This window comes from Callithrix jacchus, chromosome 22 (assembly GCF_049354715.1).
Source record: "Callithrix jacchus isolate 240 chromosome 22, calJac240_pri, whole genome shotgun sequence".
NCBI classification, from domain to species: domain Eukaryota; kingdom Metazoa; phylum Chordata; class Mammalia; order Primates; family Cebidae; genus Callithrix; species Callithrix jacchus.
The window spans coordinates 43017690-43040761 of record NC_133523.1 but is presented as its reverse complement, the minus strand read 5'-3'; the positions used below and the strand labels follow the sequence as shown (position 1 = coordinate 43040761).

At 50.4% G+C, this 23072-nt stretch overlaps 1 pseudogene; it reads left to right on the top strand.

Annotated features, from left to right (window-relative positions):
- The first annotated feature begins 18110 nt into the window (after window positions 1–18110).
- Window positions 18111–18839, top strand: LOC118150296 (NADH dehydrogenase [ubiquinone] 1 beta subcomplex subunit 8, mitochondrial pseudogene; annotated as a pseudogene).
- The last annotated feature ends 4233 nt before the right edge of the window (window positions 18840–23072 follow it).

The window sequence follows — 23072 nt, the reverse complement described above, 5'->3', positions numbered from 1 at the left end:
TTCTTTCTCTCTCCTTCTCCTGTTTCTCTCTCTCTCTCAAACAAATCACTTTCTACCAAAAAACAGCAACAAAACTACAGCGAACATCATACTCAATGGTGAAACACAGGCCGGGTGCGGTGGCTCACGCCTGTAATCCAAGCACTTTGGAGGCCAAGGCGGGCGGATCACCTGAGGTCGGGAGTTCAAGACCAGCCTGACCAATATGGTGAAACCCTGTCTTTAAATAAATAAAAAATAAAAATAAATGGTGAAATACTGAATACTTCCCCTAATACTGAAAACAGGGAGGGGAAATCCCTTTACGCCATTTCTATTCAGCACCATAGTGATGTCCCTAGCCAGGGAGAGAAGGCAAGAAAAAGATACAAAAAACTTAGAAACTGGCTAAGAAGTAAAACCATCTTTATACACAGATGTCGTAAGTGTATAGTCAGAAAACCCTAAGGAATCGGCTAAAATCAGCTACTAGAGTAAGTGCACTTAGGAAAGTCACAAAAATAAAAGCCGGTATACAGAAATCATCCTGTCTCTGCATGCTACCAACAACCATGGTTAAATGAAATCTTTAAAAAACCATTTACGGCAGCCTCAAAAATCAAATGCTAAAACTATATTTAACAAAAGAGATTCAGAATCTCTACGCTGAAAACTACAAGGTGTTTTTGAGAGAAATTAAAGACCTACATAAATGGAAAGATTTGTTCATGAATTCAAAGAATCATTAGTGTAGGCTGTGTGGTGGCTCATGCCTGTAATCCCAGCGCTTTGGGAGGCTAAGACTGAGGCCGGCGGGTCACATGAGCTCAGCAATTTGAGGCCAACATGGTGAAACCCTGTCTCTACTAAAAATACAAAAATTTACCTGGGCGCACCTGTGTCCCAACTCAGGAGACTGAGGTAGGAGAATCGCTTGAGCCTACCAGGCTGAGGCTGCAGTGAGCCGAGATGGCACCGCTCCACTCCTGCCTGGGTGGAAGAGTGAGATGCTGTCTCAAAAAAAACAAAACAATCGTTAGTGTTAAGATGTTAGTTCTCCCGAGCCGATCTACACATTCGACACAGTGGCATTTCAAATTCCAGCCAGCTTTGCTGCGGAACTGACCGGTTCTAAAATGAGTATGAAAATGCAAAGGACCGACCAGGTGCAATAGATCACACCGGTCATCCCAGCACTTTGGGAGGCTGAGGCGGGAGGAGCACTTGAGGCCAGGAGTTTGAGACCAGCCTGGTCCACATGGCAAATCCCATCTCTACTAAAAATTGAAAATTAGCCAGGCATGGTGGTGGTTGCCTGTAATCCCAGCTACTCGGGAGGCTGAGGCAGGAGAATCACTTGAACCCAGGAGGCAGGGAGGTTGCACCGAGCTGAGGTCGCACCACTGCACTCCAGCCTGGGCGACAGAGCAAGACTCCATCTCAAAAATCCAAAATATCTAAATGATTCCAAACAATCTTGAGAAAGAACACATTGGAGAATCATACTATCTAATTTCAAGATTTACTAGAAAGCTACAGAAGCCAAGGCGTGTCATATTGGGCTAAAAAACCCAAAAGATCAACAGAACAGAAATAAACCTGTACACATATGATCAATATAGATACCACAGCCATTCAGTGGGTCAGGGAAACTCTCTTCAGCAAACAGTGCGGTAACTGCCGTATAGAAAAAAAATAAACCTTGTCCCTGCCACATACCTTACCCCCACCCCATAATTAATAGGAACCAAAGGCCTAAATTTAAATGCCAAAACTAGAAACTTCCAGAAGAAAGTGTCGAGTATCTTTATGACCCTGGGGTTAGCAAACATGTGGAATGCAACAGGCCAGACACAAATGTCTACACACCATGTGAACTATTTCTATAAAACCCAGGAACAGGTGAGACGAATACCCAGTGATGGAAATCAGTCATTGCTTCTAGGGTGAAGAGAAGGGAACCCAAAGTAACTCAGGAGTTATGGAAATTGGGGTGTTGGTGACATGGGTCATCTGTCAAAACTCATTAAAGTATACATTTAATATCTGTGCTTTTTGCCTGTAAATTACCGCCCAATGAAAACTGAGTTGTGGCTGGTCGTGGAGGCTCACGCCTGTAATCCCAACACTTTGGGAGGCCAAGGCAGGAGGATCACTTGAGCTCAGGGGTTTGAGACTAGCCTGGGCGACATAGGGAGACACTATGTCCACACACACAAAAATAATTAGCTGGCCATGATGGTGCTCTCAACCACTGAAGATGCTGAGCACAAGGACTGCTTGGGCCCGGAGGCCGAGGCTGCAGTGAGCTGTCATCACGCCTCTGCATTCCAGCCTGGGTGACAAAGCAAGACCCTGTCTCCAAACAAAAAAACCTGAGTTTTGGGGTTTAAAAAGTTTCCAGGTGATTCCAGTGAGCAGCCTCGTTTGAGAACCATCACCTGGGACAGCACTGTTAAGTGGGACTCTGTGATCTTAGGAGTGGCCTACGTGTGCACATGACACTACTGAGCACTTGAAAATGGGTGAATTCAATGAATGAGGGCAGATGAGACTGAGGAACTGAATTTAAAATTTAATTTTAATAGCCATTTGTGGGCCAGGCACAGTAGCTCACTCCTGTAATCCCAGCACTTTGGGAGGCCAAGGAGGGCAGATCATGAGGGTCAGGAGTTCAAGACCAGCCTCACCAACATGGTGAAACTCCCTTTCTACTAAAACTACAAAATGAGCTGGGCGTGGTGGGTAACCCTGTAGTCCCAACTACTCAGGAGGCTGAAACAGAATTGCTTGAACCCAGGAGGCAGAGGTCGCAGTGAACTGAAATCATGCCATCCCACTCCAGCCTGGGCAACAAGAGTGAAACTCTGTTTCAAACAAACAAAACTGTAGTGGGCATCATGAACATCCTGTGAATCTAAGAATCTGATCTCTGCTCACTGCAACCTCCACCTCCTGGGTTCAGGCAATTCTCCTGCCTCAGCCTCCCAAGTAGCTGGGACTACAGGCGCGCACCACCACGCCCAGCTAATTTTTGTATTTTTAGTAGAGACTGGGTTTCACCATCTTGGCCAGGACGGTCTCGATCTCTTGACCTCGTGATCCGTCCACCTTGGCCTCCCAAAGTGCTGGGATTACAGGCGTGAGCCCCCCTCACCCGGCCTGGGTCTTAACAAGAGCTTTCTCACAGCAGAAGGAACAGTCAGCAGGGCAAACACACAACCCACAGAGTGGGAGAAAATCTTCGTAATCTAGACATCTGGCAAACGACTGATATCAATATCCAGAATCCACAGCAAACAAGCCAGCAAGAACAAGCAGTCCCACCGAAAAGTGGGCTGAGGACATGCATGCACGGGGGGTTCTCAAAAGAAGATGGACAACAAATGCTCCACATCACAAATGAGCAGGGAAACGCAAATCAAAACCACATGGTGACGCCACCTCACCCCTGCTAGGATGGACACAACCAAAAAACCACAGACGGCGTGGATGTGGTCAACAGGGACCCCTTCCACATGCGGGTGGAAATACACACCTAGGTATGGATGGACGTGGACATCACACCCAGCTCCCCTCCTGTCCTGTATATATGTATCTATTGTGTGTACACTGTGTACATATGTATATGCATCTATATGTGTGTAGCACAAGCACTACGGAAAACCGTGCAGATTCACATAAGAGCTGCAAGTACAACCACCCTCGGGTCCAGCGATCCTGCTACTGGTGATCGACCCAGAGGAAAAGAACACGTTTACAGCAGCACAATTTGCAAATGCAAAACTATGAGCCCAGCCGGGCGCAGTGGCTCACGCCCGTAATCCCAGCGCTTTGGGAGGCGGAGGCGGGCGGAGCACCAGGTCAAGAGATCGAGACCGGACCCTTTTCACAAGATGGCGCGGAAAGCGAAGAAGGAAGCTCCCGCACCTCCTAGAGCCGAAGCCAAAGCAAAGGTTTTAAAGGCCAAGAAGGCAGCGTTGAAAGGTGTCCGCGGCCACAAAAAGAAGATCCGCACGTCACCCACCTTCCTGCGGCCCAAGACGCGGCGACTCCGGAGGCCGCCCAGATGTCCTCGGAAGAGCGTCCCCAGGAGAAACGAGCTTGACCACGATGCTCTCAAGTTTCCGCTGACCACTGAGTCCGCCATGAAGAAGACAGAAGACAACACGCTTGTGTTCGCTGTGGAGGTTAAAGCCGACAAGCACCGGATCCAACAGGCCGTGAAGAGCTCAGGGACACCGATGTGGCCAAGGTCAGCACCCGGATTCGGCCTGATGCAGAGAAGGCGTATGTCCCGCTGGCTCCTGATGACGACGCTTTGGATGTTGCCAACAAAATTGGGATCATCTAAACTGAGTCCGACTGGCTAATTCTGAATATGTATCTTTTCACCATAAAAAAAAAAAAAAAAAAACAGATCGAGACCATCCTGGCCAACAGGGCGAAACCCCGTCTCTACTAAAAATACAAAAACTAGCCGGGCGTGATGGCGGGTGCCTGAGGCAGGAGAATCACTTGAACCCGGGAGGCGAAGGTTGCAGTGAGCTGAGATTGTGCCACTGCACTCCAGCCTGGCGCTTGGCTGTCTCAAAAAAAAAAAAAAAAGACTGAAACCAACACAAATCCCCATCAATCAATGAGTGGATAAGGAAACTGTGGGGTGTGTGTGTGTTTGTGTGTGTACACACACACACATATCCATATACATATATACATGATAGATGCATGCTCTATACCTACATAAACATGTATACGAACGACCTGTGTCCAGTTTATGGTCTGCGGTAGAACAAGCTTTCCATGTGAGGGATCCCTGGTCATGTCAGACAATTGGGCATTAGGTCATCCACCAGGTAGAAGTATCCTGAGAAATACACGCCTAGGTATGGAAGGACGTGGACATCACACCCAGCTCCCCTCCTCTCCTGTATACATATGTATCTATCATGTGTACACTGTGTATATGTGTATATGTATCTATATGTGTGTATATATACATATATACATGTATATACACATGTTTATAATCTATAGTCTATATACACGTTTATATAATCTAGTCTAGTCGATATAAGTATATATACATATGTATATATAATCTATATTCTATATATGTATATACACATGTATATAATCTAATCGCTATATATGTATATGTGTGTGTGTATATATATACACCCACACACACACACACACCATGGACTACTACTCAGCCATAAAAAGGAAGGAGTTTATGGCATTCGCAGCAACCCAGACGGGATTAGAGGCTATTATCCTAAGTGAGGTAACTCAGGAATGAAAACCAACCATCATAAATGGGAACTAAGCTTTGTGGATACGAAGGCATAAGAATGACACAGTGGACTTTGGGGACTCGGGGTGGGAGGGGTGAGGGACGAAGACTACAGATTCAGTGTAGTGTATACTGCTCAGGAGATGCTGCACCCACCTCACGCATCCACTACAGAACTTACTCATGTAACCAAACGCCACCTGTTCCCCAATCACCTATGCAAATAAAAAAATTTTTTGAGACAGAGTTTCATTCTTGTGGCCCAGGCTGGAGCGCGATGGTGCGATCACAGCTCACTGCAACCTCCGCCTCTTGGTTTCAAGCGATTCTCCTTCCTCAGCTTCCCCAGTAACTGGGATTACAGGCACGCGCCACCACGCCCAGCTAATGTTCTGTATTTTTAGTAAAGATGGGTTTTCACCATGTTGGTCAAGCTGGTCTGGAACTCCCTCCTGACCTCAGGTGATCTCCCTGCCTCGGCCTCCCAAAGTGCTGGGATTACAGACATGAGCCACTGAGCTTGGCCAAATTTTTTTTTAAAAAGAAAATAAGGTCAGACCGGGTGTGGTGGCTCATGCCTTTGGGAGGCTGAGGCAGGTGGATCACGAGGTCAAGTGATCGAGACCATCCTGGTTAACAAGGTGAAACCCCATCTCTACTAAAAATACAACAATTAGCTGGGCATGGTGGTGATTGCCTGTAGTCCCAGCTACTCGGGAGGCTGAGGCAGGAGAATTGCTTGAACCCAAAAAACCCAGAAGGCAGAGGTTGCGGTGAGCTGAGATTGTGCCATTGCACTCCAGTCTGGGTAACGGGGAAACTCCGTCTCAAAAAGAAAAAGAAAATAAGGTCAAAGATTTAGGACTTACAGATCCTGGGAAAGGCAGGTGCAATGTGGGAGGACAGTGCGCCATCCCGGGGTCCTGCAAGGCAGGAGTGAAGGACAGTCAGAGAGCGAGCAAGGATGCTTGGCAGCGCAGAGTAGGTGTGCAGGGGAAAGGGTGTGGGTCACTTGTAAGTTCACAGGCAAACGTCTGAATGGTCCGTTTAAAGGACGCGGCAGGAAAGGGGGGAGCCCAGTCTGCCGTGAGAGAGAGATGCCTCTAGATGCTCTTGGGCCACTCAGGTGAGGTGCTCTTCTCATGGCGAGGGAGCCATCTTTGGTGTGGCATTCCTGTCACAACGGTACACTCCTACTTTTGCAACAATATCTGTGTAAAGCGTCTAGGAGGATATAGAACCAAACCTTAACATCAGTTGCATGAGAATTGCAATGGAGAATGACGTTTATGTTGGTTTTATTCTTTCTGAGACGGGGTTCTTGCTCCGTTGCTCAGGCTGGAATCTCACCTCACTGCAGCCTTAACCTCCAGGGTTCAAGTGATCCTCCTGCCTGAGCCTCTCCAGTAGCCGAAACCTCAGGCACACGTCACCACACCTAATGTTTTGTGTTTTATTTTTTGTAGAGATGGGGTTTTTGCCCTGTTGCCCAGGCTGGTTTCAAACTCCTGGGCTCAAGCAATCCTCCTCCCTCAGTCTCCCAAAGCACTGAGATTACAGGTGCGAGCCGCGGCACCCAACCCGTTTATGTTCTACTTTTTTTGTATGTTCAGCACAGAATCAATCCTTTAGAGAACATACCATACCATTACTGCCGCCAAGACAAAATCATTTCCATTTTTAAGCAGCACCAGATGTGCTATTAAATCCTACAGCAAAATATAATCCAGTTAGGGTGGGATCGTAAACAGAGGAGGAGCAGCGGAGTATTTCACGCTGAAGCTGAATGATGAGCACTCGGGGTTTCACCGTCTCATTCTCTACTTTTCTGTAGATTTTAACTTTTTCTGTAATAAAATGTGTTGTTGTTTGGGGTTTTTTCTGTCATTTCTTTTTTGAGACAGTGTTGGATATAATGAGTTCCAAATTTCTCTACAAAGAATCAGTGTGTCGAGGTCTTCGTCCTCCATTCTAAAGTTTAATTTCCTGGTAGTTTCAGTAAACAACCTTCTCCACGAGTTCTAATCAGTAGTTCACATCTGTCCCCCCAGTTCCCTGCTCTGTCCTGATTCATCCCGGTCACCTGCTCCAGTCACCTGCTTTGACCCAGGTCACCCCTGGCTACCTGCTCTAGTCTACCCATCAACGTCCTTCCCATCAAACTACCCACCCCGCCACTCTGGCTGATACCGCTGCTCTCTTTAAAACAGCCAATCAGAATTAGCCTAGACCGTGCAGTCTACCCCTAGCCAACAGGAGCACCACACAGCAGTAGGGGCGACCTCTGTCAGGAGTAAGGACCCCTTCCCCTCCCTTGTCCAGCTGTGCACTCCCCATTGCTCCATCTGTGAGCCACACCCTTCTATAGAAGTAAATTGCCTTGCTGAGGAAATTTATGTTCAAGTGCTACTTCTTTTGCGGCACCGAAAATTTGACATGTTACTATGGAATCTTTTGCTGTCGCCCAGGCTGGAGCTTAGTGATGCAGACCTTGGCTCACTGCAGCCTCCACCTCCTGGGTTCAAGTGATTCTCCTGTCTCAGTCTTCTGAGAACTTAGGACTACAGGCACCCACCACCACGCCCGGCTAATTTTTCTAATTTTTAGTAGAGATGGGTTTCGCCAGCCTGGCACCATGGCTCACGCCTGTAATCCTAGCACTTTGGGAGGCTGAGGTGGGTGGATCACCTGAGGTCAGGAGTTCAAGACCAGCCTGGCCATCATGGTGAAACCCCATCTTAAAAAAAAAAAAAAAAAAAAAAAGAGAGAGAGATGGGTTTCACCATGTTGGCCAGGCTGGTCTCTCCCCCTACCTCAAGTGATCTGCCCGCCTCAGCCTCCCAAAGTGCTGGGATTACAGGTGTGAGCCACCGTGCCCAGCCTCAACATAAAATGCTACATGCAGAATTTCTGAATTACATTAAAAAGCTCTTGGCCCCCCACCTCTCCCCACAGTCTCCTGCACTCAGCATCTGCCTCCCACACCCCAGTCTCCCAGATTCTGTACCTCAGGGGTGGAGCCACTGTCTGCCCAGTCACCAGGCCACACCCCAGGCACCTTCCTCTTCCCTTTTCTCCCCTTCAGCTCCCACAACCCAGTAGCCCCAGCCCCATCCTTGCCACTCCCCTGACTTTCTCTGCCCAATTCCACCTTCTGCATCCCCACACCCAGACCCCAGCTCATTCATACTTCACCGTCTCCTGCCTGGACCACCAACCCAGCCTCCTCCCTGGCCTCCTAGCCATCACTCTCTTCCCTCTGGCCCACTCCCCAAACGGCCCCAGAGAGGAGCCTGCTGCGCTCTGCTCATATTCCTCCCCCGGCTCCCAGTGTACCAGGAGCCCCAGCTTCTCTACTTTGATGACCTCATCAAGTCTGTCGAGCTTCATCCTGTGTGACTTGCCAATCACGCTCTGCACCGCAGCCACAGGGACTTACGAGCCAAGCTCCACCCCCAGCTCCCTCAGTCCCGCCCCTGCCCCCCGCCTCCCCCCCCCCCACACACACAGTTCCCTCTGCCTGGAGCAAACTTCCCACCTCTCTCCATCTGCTCAATTCTCAACTCATCCTTAGGGGTAGATAAAAAGTAAAAAGTCTGGCCAGACTCATTGGCTCATGCCCTTAATCCCAGCACTTTGGGAGGCAGAGGTGGGCAGATCACAAGGTCAGGAGTTCAAGACCAGCCTGGCCAATATGGTAAAATGCCATCTCTACTAAAAATATAAAAATTAGCTGGGCATAGTGGTGGTGGGTGCCTGTAATCCCAGCTACTTGGGAGGCTGAGGCAGAAGAATCGCTTGAACCCAGGAGGCGGAGGTTACAGTGAGCTGAGACCACACCACTGCACTTCAGCCTGGGCAACAGAGCGAGAGGCTGACTCAAAAAAAAAAAAAAAAAAGAAAAGGCATTCTTTCCGAGGTCTGCCAGAAGACAGTTAACCACTTCCTTCCCAGAGCTTCAAAATACTTTTTTTTTTTTGAGACGGAGTCTTACTCTGCTATCCAGGCTGGAGTGCAGTGGTGCAATCTTGGCTCACTGCAACCTCCGCCTCCCAGGTTCAAGTGATTCCCCTGCCTTACCCTCCCAAGTAGCTGGGATTACAGGTACCTCCCACCACACCCAGCTAAATTTTGCATTTTTCATAGAGACAGGGTTTCACCATGTTGGCCAGGCTGGTCTCAAACTCCTGACCCTGGGATTCACCTGCCTTGGCCTCCCTAAGTGCTGGGATTACAGGCATGAGCCACCATGCCCAGCCCCAAACACCTTTTCATTCATTCATTGATGTAATTTAAAAATATTTTTATTTTAGAGGCAGGATCTAATTCTGTCGCCTAGCCTGAAGTACAGTGGTGCAGTGACGTCTCACCGCAGCCTCCAGCTCCTGGGCTCAAACGATTCTCCCACCTCAGCCTCCAAAGCAGCTGGGACAGCAGATGCCCTCCACCACGCGTGGCGATTTTGTTATTTTTTGTGTTGTAGACACAGCATCTCCTATGTTGCCCAGGCTGGTCTTCAACTCCTGGGCTCAAGCAATCCTCCCTCGTTTGCCTCCCAAAGTGCTGGTACTACAGGCGTGAGCCACCATGCTCAGCCTAAAAATATTTATGGAGTGCATACTCTGTGTCTAAAACTCTCAGCTGTTCAGGGATACAACCAGAAACAGGACAGATAAAAATCCTGGCTCTCGTCAAACTTGTGTTTCTAGATGTGTGTGTCAGGGGCTGGGAATGGAAAGCAATGTGGGCCGGGCACCAGGGCTCACGCCTGTAATCCCAGGACTTTGGGAGGCCGAGGTGGGTGGATCATGAGGTCAGGAGTTCAAGACCAGCCTGGCCAAGATGATGAAACCCCATATCTCCTAAAAATACAAAATTAGCCCCGTGTGGTGGGGGCTGCCTGTAATCCCAGCTACTCAGGAGGTTGAGGCAGAGAACTGCTTGAACCAGGGAGGCAGAGGATGCAGTGAGCCGAGAGCACACGACTGCACTCCAGAAAAATAAAAGACTATTTGCTGCTATTCCACTTTGAAAATAACACCCAATCTCTTAAAACTCTTCATTGCAAACACAATTTTCAGGCGTGGTGGCTCACATCTGTGATGTCAGCTCTTAGGGAGGCCAAGGTGGAAGGATTGCTTGAGCCCAGGAATTGGACACCAGCCGGGCAACACAGCAAGATCTCCCATCTCTAGAAACAAATAAAAATTGGCCCAGTGTCCCAGCTACTTGGGAGGCTGAGGCAGGAGGGTCGCCGGAGCCCAGGCGGTCGAGGCTGCAGTGAGCTATGATGAAACCACTGCACTCCAGCCTGGGTGACAGAGCAAGATTTTAAGACTCTCTTGAAAAAAAAAAGTCCTAAGGCCCTAAGTTCAATAAATATATTATCGTATTATAGCAGTAAGGGCCAGCCAGGTGCAGCAGCTCAAGCCTGTAATCCCAGCACTTTGGGAGGCCGAGGCAGACGGATCACCTGAGGTCAGGAGTTCGAGACCAGCCTGGCCAACATGGTGAAATCTCATCCTTACCAAAAATTACAAAAATTAGATGGACGTGGTGGTGGGTACCTGTAGTCCCAGCTGCTCAGGAGGCTGAGGCAGGAAAATTGCTTGAACCCAGGAGGCAGAGGCTGCAGTGAGCAGAGATTCCACCACTGCACTCCAACCTGGGTGACAGAGCGAGACTCCATCTCAAGAAACAAACAAATAAATTAACGAATTAATAATAATGGCCTCCTAATGCTCAGAGGGTGGGGAATCCCTCATTTCCCCTTCTGTTTCTCTGTTCTTTGGTGCTGAGAACTCTGAAGGAGGGACACCTCCAGCCTGATCAAGGTTCTGTGGCCCCCCGGGGGCAGCACCAGCCCCAGTGCCACCTTCTTTCCCCCGAAGCCTCCTGCCCACTTAGCCCTGGATGCACGTACAGTCGCAGGAAGTGTGAGGCAAGTGGGGAGCTAAGGCCCCAACTTTCTGGCTGGAGGACCAACAAAGGGGAGAAAACCAGAAAGTACCATGGAGAAGGAAGAGACTGGGAAAGTGACCTAAGAAAGCTGTGTTTCATTTTGGGAGGCCGAGGTGGGCAAATCACTTGAGGTTGGGAGTTCAAGACCAGCCTAACCAACATGGAGAAACCCTGTCTCTATTAAAAATACAAACTTAGCCGGGTGTGGTGGCACGTGCCTGTAATCCCAGCTACTCGGGAGGCTGAGGCAGAAGAATCACTTGAACCCAGGAGGCAGAGGTTGCAGTGAGCCGAGATCACGCTATTGTACTCCAGCCTGGGCAACAAGAGCAGAACTCTCTCTCGCAAAAAAAAAGTAGTTTTGATGAATTTCTGTGTTTGTCCCTAAGTTGCACGTGGATCTGAGCCTAGACAGCATTCCAAAGACGTTGAGGACACAATGAAGGGACTCGACACCGTCCGGGTCCCAGTCCGACCAGTGGGTGGTCCATGGGGAGGACAGATTAGAAAGTCACTGCAACAGGTCTGAAGTCAGAACTGACCTTGGAAGCACAGCCCACAGAAGGCCGCTCAGAACACAGGCCCTGAAGCAAACGAGGCGGTGACCTGTCAAAACAAAAGTATTGCTGAGTGCGGTGGCTCATGCCTGTAATCCCAGCACTTTGGGAGGCCAAGGCAGGAGGATCACTTAAGGTCAGGAGTTCAAGACCAGCCTGGGCAACATGGTGAAACTCCATCTCTACCAAAAAACGCAAATATTAGCGGAACACAGTGGCACGCACCTGTAATCCTAGGTACTCGGGAGGCTGAGGTGAGAGGATCGCTTAAGCCTGGGAGGTGGAGGCTACAGTGAGCTGAGGTCGTGCCATTGTGCTCCAGCCTCGACAACAGAGGGAGACCCTGTATCAACAAAACTAAAACAGGCTGGGTGTGGGTGGCTCGCACCTACAATCCCAGTACTTTGGGAGGCCGAGGCGGGTAGATCACCTGAGTCTGGGAATTCCTGACCAGTCAGACCAATATGATGAAACCTCATCTCTACTAAAAATACAAAAATTAGCCAGGCATGGTGGTACACGCCTGTAATCCCAGCTGCTCAGGAGGCTGAGGTGGGAGAATCTCTTGAACCTGGGCGGGGCGGGGGGAGCATTGCAGTGAGCCGAGATCACACCAGTGCACTTGTCCTGGGAGACAGAGGGAGAATTCGTCTCAAAAACAAAACCCCGGGCCGGGCACAGTGGCTCACACCTGTAATCCCAGCACTTTGGGAGGCTGAGGCGGGTGGATCACGAGGTCAAGAGATCGAGACCATCCCGGAACATGGCGAAACCCCGTCTCTACTAAAAAAAAATACAAAAAATTAGCTGGGCATGGTGGCGCGTGCCTGTAATCCCAGCTACTCAGGAGGCTGAGGCAGGAGAATTGCCTGAACCCAGGAGGCAGAGGTTGCGGTGAGCTGAGATCGCGCCATTGCACTCCAGCCTGGGTAACAAGAGCGAAACTCTGTCTCAAAAACAAAACAACAAAAAGCCATGTCCCCCCAAAAAACCCAAAAGTATTCTCAATCTGCACAGAATTTAAACAAGACCCAGTACCTTATCACACAATGTTTAGGACGCCCACAATACAACCCAAAATTGCTCAGCACACAAAGCATCGAGGTAATTGGTCCTGAAGAGAGAATGACGAGTAGCAGACACAGAGCTGACCGAAGGGCCGGCATCTGGCGGAGAGGATAGGACTGTGTTCACAGCATTCAGCGCAGCACAAAGCCACGTGCCTCGCTGACCGAGCAGCACAGGAGTCTGGAGAGTCTTGCGGGCTTCCCAGCCTGGCCATCGACAGAAAAGAGAAGAAAGAAGAACGTGGAACTGAGACGCAGCAGACAGTGCCCAACCGTCTTGGCTACTCAGTATCCATTCACCCCAATCCAAATGTTCATACGATAAGAAAATAACATGATGCTTCCCCGTAATAGAATGCGAGCATCCCTTGTACAAAAGGATGAGCAACCTCTTCCCACCGAACAGTGGCATCTGGCCGTGTGCGCTGGCTCACGCCTATAACCCCAGGACTTTGGGAGGCTGAGGAGGGCGGATCACCTGAGGTCAGGAGTTTGAGACCACCTGGGCAACATGTTGAAATTCCGTTTCTAATAAAAAATACAAAAAATTAGCTGGGCGTGGGGTGGGCACCTGTAATCCCAGCTGCTTGTGAGGCTGAGGCAGGAAATCACCTGAACCCAGTAGGTAGAGGTTGCAGTGAGCCAAAAACAAATCAAACAGCCTGGGTGACAGAGCGAGACTCTGTCTCAATAAATAAATGAATCGATCAATCAGTCTGTCTGTCTGTCTATTGGTCTATCGGTCTATTTATCAGTCTATCTGTCTATATGTCTATCTGTCTGTCTCTGTCTCTCTGTCTCTCTTGGCAGAAGACATGAGACTCCCAGGTCAGAGACAGAAGGCCGCATTCCTCCCAGTACAGCCAGCAGCATAAACACAGCATGTTTTCACTGGTTCCCCTTTCTCTCCAAACGCTGTAAGGGCAATGGCAGGGCCCAGGTGGATGCCTGCACGCAGAGGGCTGTATTACAGCAGAGGAGCACCGAGCTTGGGGAACCCTGTGCTTTCTAGCAGTCAACAAGCAAGCCTCTGTGTGAGGGGAGGAGTTGCCTCATTGCTCAAGGCTGCCAGCTGCATAAACAGCCCTGAAGAAACAGTGACCAGGGCCTTGCAGCCGTGCACACCCCACACAACATGTAGGCACACAAGACAACCGTGGAGGACAGTCTCCCAACAATACCCACCCCAGACCCACACCATCTTAGCTTCTGGCAGGTTTTCACACCACCCTGCCACTCTGATTCATCTGACTGACAGACCGGGCGCAGGGGCTCACACCTGTAATCCTGACCACAAGGTCAGGAGTTCGAGACCAGCCTGATCAACACTGAAAAACCCTGTCTCTACTGAAAATACAAAATTAGCCTGTGGGGTGGTGGCAGATACCTGTAATCACAGCTACTTGGGAGGCTGAGGCAGGAGAATTGCTTGAACCTGGGAGGCGGAGGTTGCAGTGAGCAGAGATTGCGCCACTGCACTCCAGTCTGGGCAACAAGAGCGAAACCCCTTCTCAAAAAAAAAAAAAAAAAAAAAAAAGTAAAATCTGGTCCCTGAGGACCAGCACATCTTATTTTGGACAGCCGGGATATAGTCTACGGCTACTCTACTGTCCATTACAAGCAGCCCAGAGAAGTTCAGACTAGTCTGCTAAAATACCAAAAACAAAATTAAAAATTAAAAAAATGAACTGGGGCCGGGCGCAGTGGCTCAGGCCTGTAATCCCAGCACTTTGAGAGGCTGAGGCAGGCGGATCACCTGAGGTCAGGAGATCAAAACCATCCCGGCCAACATGGTGAAACCCTGGCTCTACTAAAAATACAAAAATGAGCTGGGAGCGGCGGCAGGCGCCTGTAATCCCAGCTACTCTGGAGGCTGAGGCAGGAGAATCGCTTGAACCAGGAGGCGGAGGTTGCGGTGAGCCGAGATCGCACCACTGCACTCCAGCCGGGGTGACATAGCGTAGGTCTCAAAGCATAAATAAAATTAAAAAATAAAGCGTGTGGACAGGAAGAGCTGGAAGGGGAAACCAGAAACCTTTCTGAGCTGATTCTTGAGGAAGATGATCCAACAATCAATATCAGACACCCGCAGATAGTGAGGAAATTGCACAGTCCCTCCAAATACCTTAAATATCAACTCAACAGCAATCAATGACTTCTGCAGCTGGTGTCGGGGTTAGGTGGTTGCTGCCCCCTAGTGGACACCTTTAGGTGTAACAGAGTGGAACGCACCCAGCCGTTTAAAGGAACCTTGTAAACTGGAGGCCCCACTGAGCCAGAAAAATTGCCTCGGGCAGGGGAATGGAGGAGAGTTTTTTCCAAATGGGGTAGCTGCTACTGTGTGTGGTGGCTCGCACCTGTAATTCCAGCACTTTGGGAGGCCGAGGCAGGAGGATCGCTTGAGCCCAGGAGTTCCAGGCTGCAGTGAGCCACGATCGCACAGCCAGACCGTCTCAAAACAGAAAACCAAACAGGGGTAGCTGCGACTTTTGTATGTAAAACTTAAATGACCTGCCAGGCGTGGTGGTTCACGCCTGTAATACCAGCACTTTGGGAGGCTGAGGCAGGTGGATCACCTGAGGTCAGGAGTTCAAGACCAGCCTGGCTGACATGGTAAAACCCCGTCTGTACTAAAAATAGACCAAAAAAAAAAAAAAAAAAATAGCCAGGGGTGGTGGTGGGTGCCTATAATCCCAGTTACTCGGGAGGCTGAGGCAGGAGAATCACTTGAACCTAGGAGGCAGAGGTTGCAGTGAGCAGAGATCATGCCACTGCACCCCAGTCTGGGTGACAGAGCAAGATTCTGTCTCAAAAATTAAAACAAAAACGAACTGTAGACGGCCTGACCACCAGACTAGGTGTGCTCTTAGGCCATTTCCAATCTCACCACTAACGAGGTTCCAGGGGGCCTACCTGAGAAAGAGGGCGTGAGGCCAGGAGTCAAAGGCCTCCACAGGCCAGGTGTTTCAAGGAGAGCTTAATAGCAATTCACAGCAGCCCTTTCTTTTTATTATTATTTATTAAAACAAAGGGCTGGGCACAGTGGCTCATGTCTGTAATCCCAGTGCTTTGGGAGGCCGAGGTGGGCAGATCACCTAAGGTCGGGAGTTCAAGACCAGCCTGACCAACACGGAGAAACCCCACCTCTACTAAAAATACAAAATTAGCCAGGTTTGGTGATACACACCTATAATCCCAGCTAATCGGGAGGCTGAGGCAGGAGAATCGCTTGAACTGGGGAGGTGGATGTTGCAGTGAGCCGAGATCACACCGTTGCACTCCAGCCTGGGCAAAAAGAGTGAAAATATGTCTCAAAAAAAAAAAAAAAAAAAAAAAGAGATGGGGTTTTACTATGTTGCCCAGGCTGGTCTCGAACTCCTGGACTCAAGCGATCCGCCGGCCTCCAGGGTGAGCCACTGCACCCAGCCCAGCTGCCCTTTCTTAAAAGGCGTGTACTTGGAGACCATGTCCGGCAGGTGGCACTGTGGCACCGGAAACAGCTTCCCGGAGGACTGGAGCAGTCATGGAAGTCCTGTTTTTTCTCCCAGGATTCCACAGTTTCTGGTAGAGGTGAAGAGGAAGGCGCATGCAAAAGGCCCTGACCGGTAGAATCCACTGATATTTACGGGGTGTTCCTAGTTCGGGCATGGAAGACATCAGTACCAATGACACCCGCTCCGTCGTGGAAACCATATAACGGGACACTGAACTGACCCAAAGCGCCACACCCAACTAGATCACTTCAGCTTCCCTTCCCAGTGGAAGCCTGATTCCTTCAATTCAGGTGCTTGGACCAAGAAGTCTATGGGTCAGGGGCTCAGCCGTGGAGCAACTTGGGGCTGTGGGGTAACCTAGGGGGACAGCAGAGGCAGGGGGGAAAATTCAGTGTTGGTTGGGTGCAGTGGCTCATGCCTGCAGTCCCAGTACTTTGGGAGGCTGAGGTGGGCCGAAGACTTGATGTCAGGAGTTCAAGACCAACCTGACCAACATGGAGAAACACAGTCTCTACTGAAAATATAAAACTTAGCTGGGCGTGGTGGCACGTGCCTGCAATCACAGCTACTCAGGAGACTGAGGCGGGAGAATCACTTGAACCTGGGAGGTGGAGGTTGTGGTGAACCGAGATCACACCATTGCACTCCAGCCTGGGCAAGAAGAGTGAAACTCCGTCTCAAAAAAAAGAAAAATAAAATGAAACCAGCTAGCCCATTACCGTGTCACAAATGTCAGAAGGGACAAAGGACTGTATTACTCACCACCCCGCAGGCAGCACGAGCACCTGCGCCTTTGCATTCCTTCGCTCGGACTCCCAGGTCCCACGGGGCTGGTTCAGACACCTGCAATCCTGTGGCTTCTGAAGAAGAGAAAGAGCTCCTGGGTGGAGCCTGATTAAGCGGCTCCCACTCAAATGCGGCCATCTGTCAGGTCACTTGCTACGGCGGCGCTCGTGAGATTTCCACACGTGGGATGTGCCGTCTTCACGATCCAAACAGGCTTATCGGCTGTGGTGACACCTTCGTAGTTGGAGGTGGCAGGGCCAGCAGTTTGTCCTTTTTAAGCTATGGAACGTCCCTTTAAGCTGCAGCCCAGATAGTCCTCATGATGACGATTGGGATATCAGGGTCTTTGTTCTCCCAACCACAGCTAACTAGGGGCAGGTGCGCGTTGTCTGCATTCACCACTCACCTGCCCTTCGTTAGCTGCGACTGGACCGCAGCTGATACAACACCACAGTGCAAGCCATTACCCAAAAGCCATTTCTTCCAAAGAACACGGAAGGCCGAGCGCAATGGGCCACACCTGTAATCCCAGCACTTTAGGAGGCCAACGCTGGAGAATCACTTGAGCCCAGGAGTTCGAGACCAGCCTGAGCAATGTAGTGAAACCCCATCTCTATCAAAAAAGAAAAAAAAAATAAAACTTAGCCTGGTAATCCCAGCTACTCGGGAGGCCAAGACAGGAGGGCGGCTTGAGCTCAGGAGTTTGAGACCAGCCTGGGCAACAGAGTGAGGTCCTGTCTCTACTAAAAAAATTTTAACTTACTTGGGTGTGGTGGCATGCAACTGTGGTCCCAAATACTCAGGAGGCTGAGGTGGGAGAATCGCTTGGACCCAGGAGTTCAGGGATGCAGTGAGCTATGATCACGCCCCTGGACTTCAGCCTGGGTGACAGAGCGAGACCTTGTCTCAAAAAAAAAAAAAAAAAAAAAAGTGGTGGGAGGTGGCGAAGGAAAACGTGAAGAAGGTGAAGATGGTGGTGGCCAGGGCCGGGGGCCGGGGGCCCTGGTGGCTCCAAAGGTCATTCTGGAACGTGGTGCCACTGGGCACAGACAGCCTCCAGCGTTACCAAGGACATGTTCCCGGGGCCTCTCCTAGGACCCCAGAAGGACGGGCCACGGCCGCCAAGAAGTATAATCTTCGCGTGGAAGAGCACGAGCCTTACCCGGTGAGGGCGTGGGGAGCGGCGACCACCTGGAGCTCCCTGACCGCTCACAGCATGAGGGGTCCACGGTGCAGCTGGGACCAACCGGGCCTGAGGTTGAACTGGGGTGAAACGGCACCAAAGCGGTGTCCTTATGATAATCTGTACCTGGAACAAGGCGGTGGTCCCTCCAAAGAACCTGAGCGGGTGGCTCACTGTGAGGTCTGAGGATGCCTCCTGGGCGTTTGTGCCTCTAACTGGGACTCCCTCGTGCCTAGAAATTTAACCTAAATAAAATTCCTAATATAATTCAGCGCTGTGGTTAAAAACAAAACAAAACAAAACAGATGCAAGAAAGGTCAAAAGACACGAAAAGATGCTGGCATCACCAGTCCTCAGGGAAAGGCAAACCAAAACCACAGGGGCCCCACTCCACACCCGCCAGCCTGGCTGCGATAGAGAAAACATTGGTCCCGGGCCAGGTGGCTCACGCCTGTAATCCCAGCACTTTGGGAGCTGAAGCGAGTGGATTATTTGAGGTCAGGAGTTCAAGACCAGCTTAACCAACATGGTAAAACCCCATCTCTACTAAAAATACAAAAAAATATAGGGCTGGGCATGGTGACTTACGCCTGTAATCCAAGCACTTTGGAGGGTAAGGTGGGCGAATCACCTGAGGTCGGGAGTTCAAGACGGGCCTGACCAACATGGTGAAACCCTGTCTTTTTAAAAAAAATACGGAAAAATAGCTGGGTGTGCTGGTGCTGAGTTGTCATCTTGGCTACTTGGGAGACTGAGGCAGGAAAGTCACTTGAACCCGGGAGGTGCACTGAGCTGAGATCGTGCCACTGCATTCCAGCCTGGGCAACAGAGCGAGATTCTGTCTCAAAATAAATAAATAAATAAATAAAAACCACTGATACCAGCAGGTCCTGGTAAGGATCTAGGGACTAGAACGCTCCCGCGCATTGCTCGTGGAAATTCAAAATTCAAACGGTACAACTACTTAGAAAAAGATTTTGGCAATTTCTGGCCAGGCGTGGTGGCTCACACCTGTAATCCTGGCACTTTGGAAGGCGAAGGCGGGCAGAGAGCCTGAGCTCAGCAGTTTGCAACCAGCGTGGGCAACACGGTGAAACCCTGTCTCTACTAAAATACAAACAATTAGCTGGGCGTGGTGGCGGGCACCTGTGGTCCCAGATACTTGGGAGCTGCAGCCCAGATAGTCCTCATGATGACGATTGGGATATCAGGGTCTTTGTTCTCCCAACCACAGCTAACTAGGGGCAGGTGCGCATTGTCTGCATTCACCACTCACCTGCCCTTCGTTAGCTGCGACTGGACCGCAGCTGATACAACACCACAGTGCAAGCCATTACCCAAAAGCCATTTCTTCCAAAGAACACGGAAGGCCGGGCGCAATGGGCCACACCTGTAATCCCAGCACTTTAGGAGGCCAACGCTGGAGAATCACTTGAGCCCAGGGGTTCAAGATCAGCCTAAGCAACATAGTGAAACCCCATGTCTATTAAAAAAAAAAAAAATTAAAACTTAGCCAGGTATGGTGGTGTGCACCTGTAATCCCAGCTACTTGGGAGGCCAAGACAGGAGGACGGCTTGAGCTCAGGAGTTTGAGACCAGCCTGGGCAACAGAGTGAGGTCCTGTCTCTACTAAAAAAATTGTTTTTAACTAGCTGGGTGTGGTGGCATGCAACTGTAGTCCCAAATGCTCAGGAGGCTGAGGTGGGAGAATCGCTTGGACCCAGGAGTTCAGGGATGCAGTGAGCTATGATCACGCCCCTGGACTTCAGCCTGAGTGACAGAGTGAGACCTTGTCTCAAAAAACAAAAAGGGGAGGGCAGAAGGAAAACATGAAGAAGTGAAGATGGCAGTGGCCAGGGCCGGGGGCCTGGGAGTCTGGTGGCTCCAAAGGGCATTCCGGAAAGTGGTGCCGCTGGTTGGCCAGGCTGGTTTGAACTCCTGACCTCAGGCAATCCGCCCGCCTCAGCCTCCCAAAGTGCTGGGATTACAAGCATGAGCCACGGCACCCAGCCTGCTTCTGGAGATCTTTACAAATTGGTATTAGGAGGCCAGGTGTGGTAGCTCACACCTGTAGTCCCAACCCCGTGGGAGGCTGAGGCAGGAGGATCGCTGGAGCCGAGGAGTTTGAGACAACAGGAGACAACGTGGCTAGAGCCTGTCTCCACAAAACATTTAAAAATTAGCTGGGTGGGGGTGGTGACTCACACCTGTAATCCCAGCACCGTGGGAGGCTGAGACAGGTGGATCACCTGAGGTCACGAGTTCAAACCAGCCTGGCCAACATGGCGAAACGCCATCTCTACTGAAACTACAAAAATTAGCTGGGCATGGCTGCAATCCCAGCTCCTCAGGAGGCCGAGGCAGGAGAATCACTTGAACCCAGGAGGTGGAGGTTGCAGTGAGCCTGAGTCTGCACCACTGCTCTCCAGCCTGGGTGACAAGAGTGAAACTCCGTCTCAACAAAACAAACAAAAAAATTAGCTGGGTGTGGAGGTGCATGCCTGTGGTCCCAGCTACTTGGGAGGTTAAAAGGGAGGATCATTTGAGCCCAGGAGGTGGAGGCTGCAGTGATCCACCTGCCTCAGCCTCCCAAACTGCTGGGATTACAGGCATGAGCCACTGCACCTGGCCTAATTTTTTCTTAAAGATTAGATGGGCATGGTGGCATGCACCTGTGATCCCAGCTACTTGGGAGGCTGAGGCAGGAGGATCACTTGAGCCAGGCTGCGGTGAGCTGTGATCACACCACCGCACTCCAGCTTGGGCAGCAGAGTAAGCCTGCATCTCAGAAATGAATAAACAGCCGGGCCAGTGTCTGCTAGTCCCCAAAAGGTCTGAGTATTTTCCTTTCCCCAATACACAGTTACTGCAGAGATGGAGACAAGGCCCGTTTGAAGGGAATATGCAAAATACAAGCTTGCAGCGGTTATTTTAGCGAAATTCCTCAGGAAGACCAGCCTCCTCTTCAGCTAAGGAACTTCCGGTCTCCGAATCAGTTTACCTGTGGAATTCGTGCAAATCTCCATCTCGATGACTCGTGGGATTTCTACACACTTGACCTGGAGCTTTCCTGTTATACAGAAATTTCAACAGGGATGAACTAATACACAGGTGTCAGATAAACTAACCAGGTCTCAGGAAACCGTGAAAGGAACGAGAAGAAACAGCGCAGAAACAGTAACTGCACCAGATAAAAATGGCAACTGCAGCTACAGCTTTCACTCCAGGACTGAGAACAGAGTCATCAGAACCTTAAATGTTCAAGCAGCCGCCCTGCAGAACCGAAAGCCAGAGCAGAACCAGGGGCTACCTGGGTGGCGCTGGTGTGACAGGAGGCTGACGGTGAAACTGGTTATGGCGTCAGGTGCAGTGGCTCACGCCTGTAATCACAACACTTCAGGAGGCCGAAGTGCAAGGACCGCTTGAGCCCAGGAGTCTGAGAGCAACCTGGGCAACATGTCTCTACAAAATAATTAAAAGAAAAAAATGCCTTTAATCCCAGCATTTTGGGAGGCCAAGGCGGGAGGATCACGAGGTCAAGAGATCCAGACCACCCTGGCCAACATGGTGAAACCCCGTCTCTACTAAAAATACAAAAAAATTAGCTGGGTGTGGTGGCGCGTGCCTGTAGTCCCAGCTACTTGGGAGGCTGAGGCAGGAGAATTGCTTGAACCCGGGAGATGGAGGTTACAGTGAGCCGAGGTCGCGCCACTGCACTCCAGCCTGGCGCCTGGTGACGGAGTGAGAGTCTCACTCAAAAAATAAATAAATAAATAAATAAATAAATAAATAAATAAATAAATAAAAGAAAGAAAAGAAAAAGAAAAGATTAGCTGGGTGTAGTGTCACGCACCTGAGGTCCCAGCTATTGTGGAGGCTGAGGCGGGAGGATGGCTTGAGCCCGGGAGGTCGAGGCTGCAGTGAGCCCAAGATGGCACCACCGCACTCCAGCCTGGGCGACAGAGTGACACCCTGTCTCAAAAATAGAAAAAGAAACGGGTTATGGAGGTGCCCAAAAGTAAAACTGAGAACCTGGAAGCTACTGCCAGAGCATTGTTCTGGGGCGGCGCCCGCTCGGAAGCCTGGGGCAAGTGGGCGGGGCAAATCCCTGCTTCCTCCTCCAATCGCCGTCTCCGTCTAGCGCCCTCTTCAGGCCGGGCCTTGCAGCGACCCAGCTGGCAAAGCAAATACGTGGCCTGCAGAGGCTCCGCCCCAGCATCACAGAGCTGAGACCAGGGCGGATTTGCAGCGGAGAAACAAAAGCTCAAACTCGCACGTGGACTGAGTTCCTGTGGCGGCACCGCAGTTGACATTTCCAAATATAAAGTCCTGTATTACAGAGGCTCTCCGGATTGCCCAGATTTCTGTTCCAACTCGGCCACTTTCGATTTTTTGTTATTATTTTTTGAAACAGAGTCTGGCTCTGTCGCCCAGGCTGGAGTGCCGTGGTGCGATCTCGGCTCACTGCAACCTCCGCCTCCCGGGTTCAAGTGATTCTCCTGCCTCAGCTTCTCGAGTAGCTAGGACTACAGGTGCCCACTACCACACCTGGCTAGTTTTTGCATTTTTGGTAGAAACGGGGTTTTGCCATGTTGGCCAGGCTGGTCTTGAACTCCTGGCCTCAAATGATCCACCCGCCTGGCCTCCCAAAGTGCCGTTTTATACGTGTGAGCCACTGCGCCCAGCCTCCGACTCAGCCACTTTCTATCTGTGTGACTTTGTTTGAGCCACTTTTGTGTGTCTCAGTTT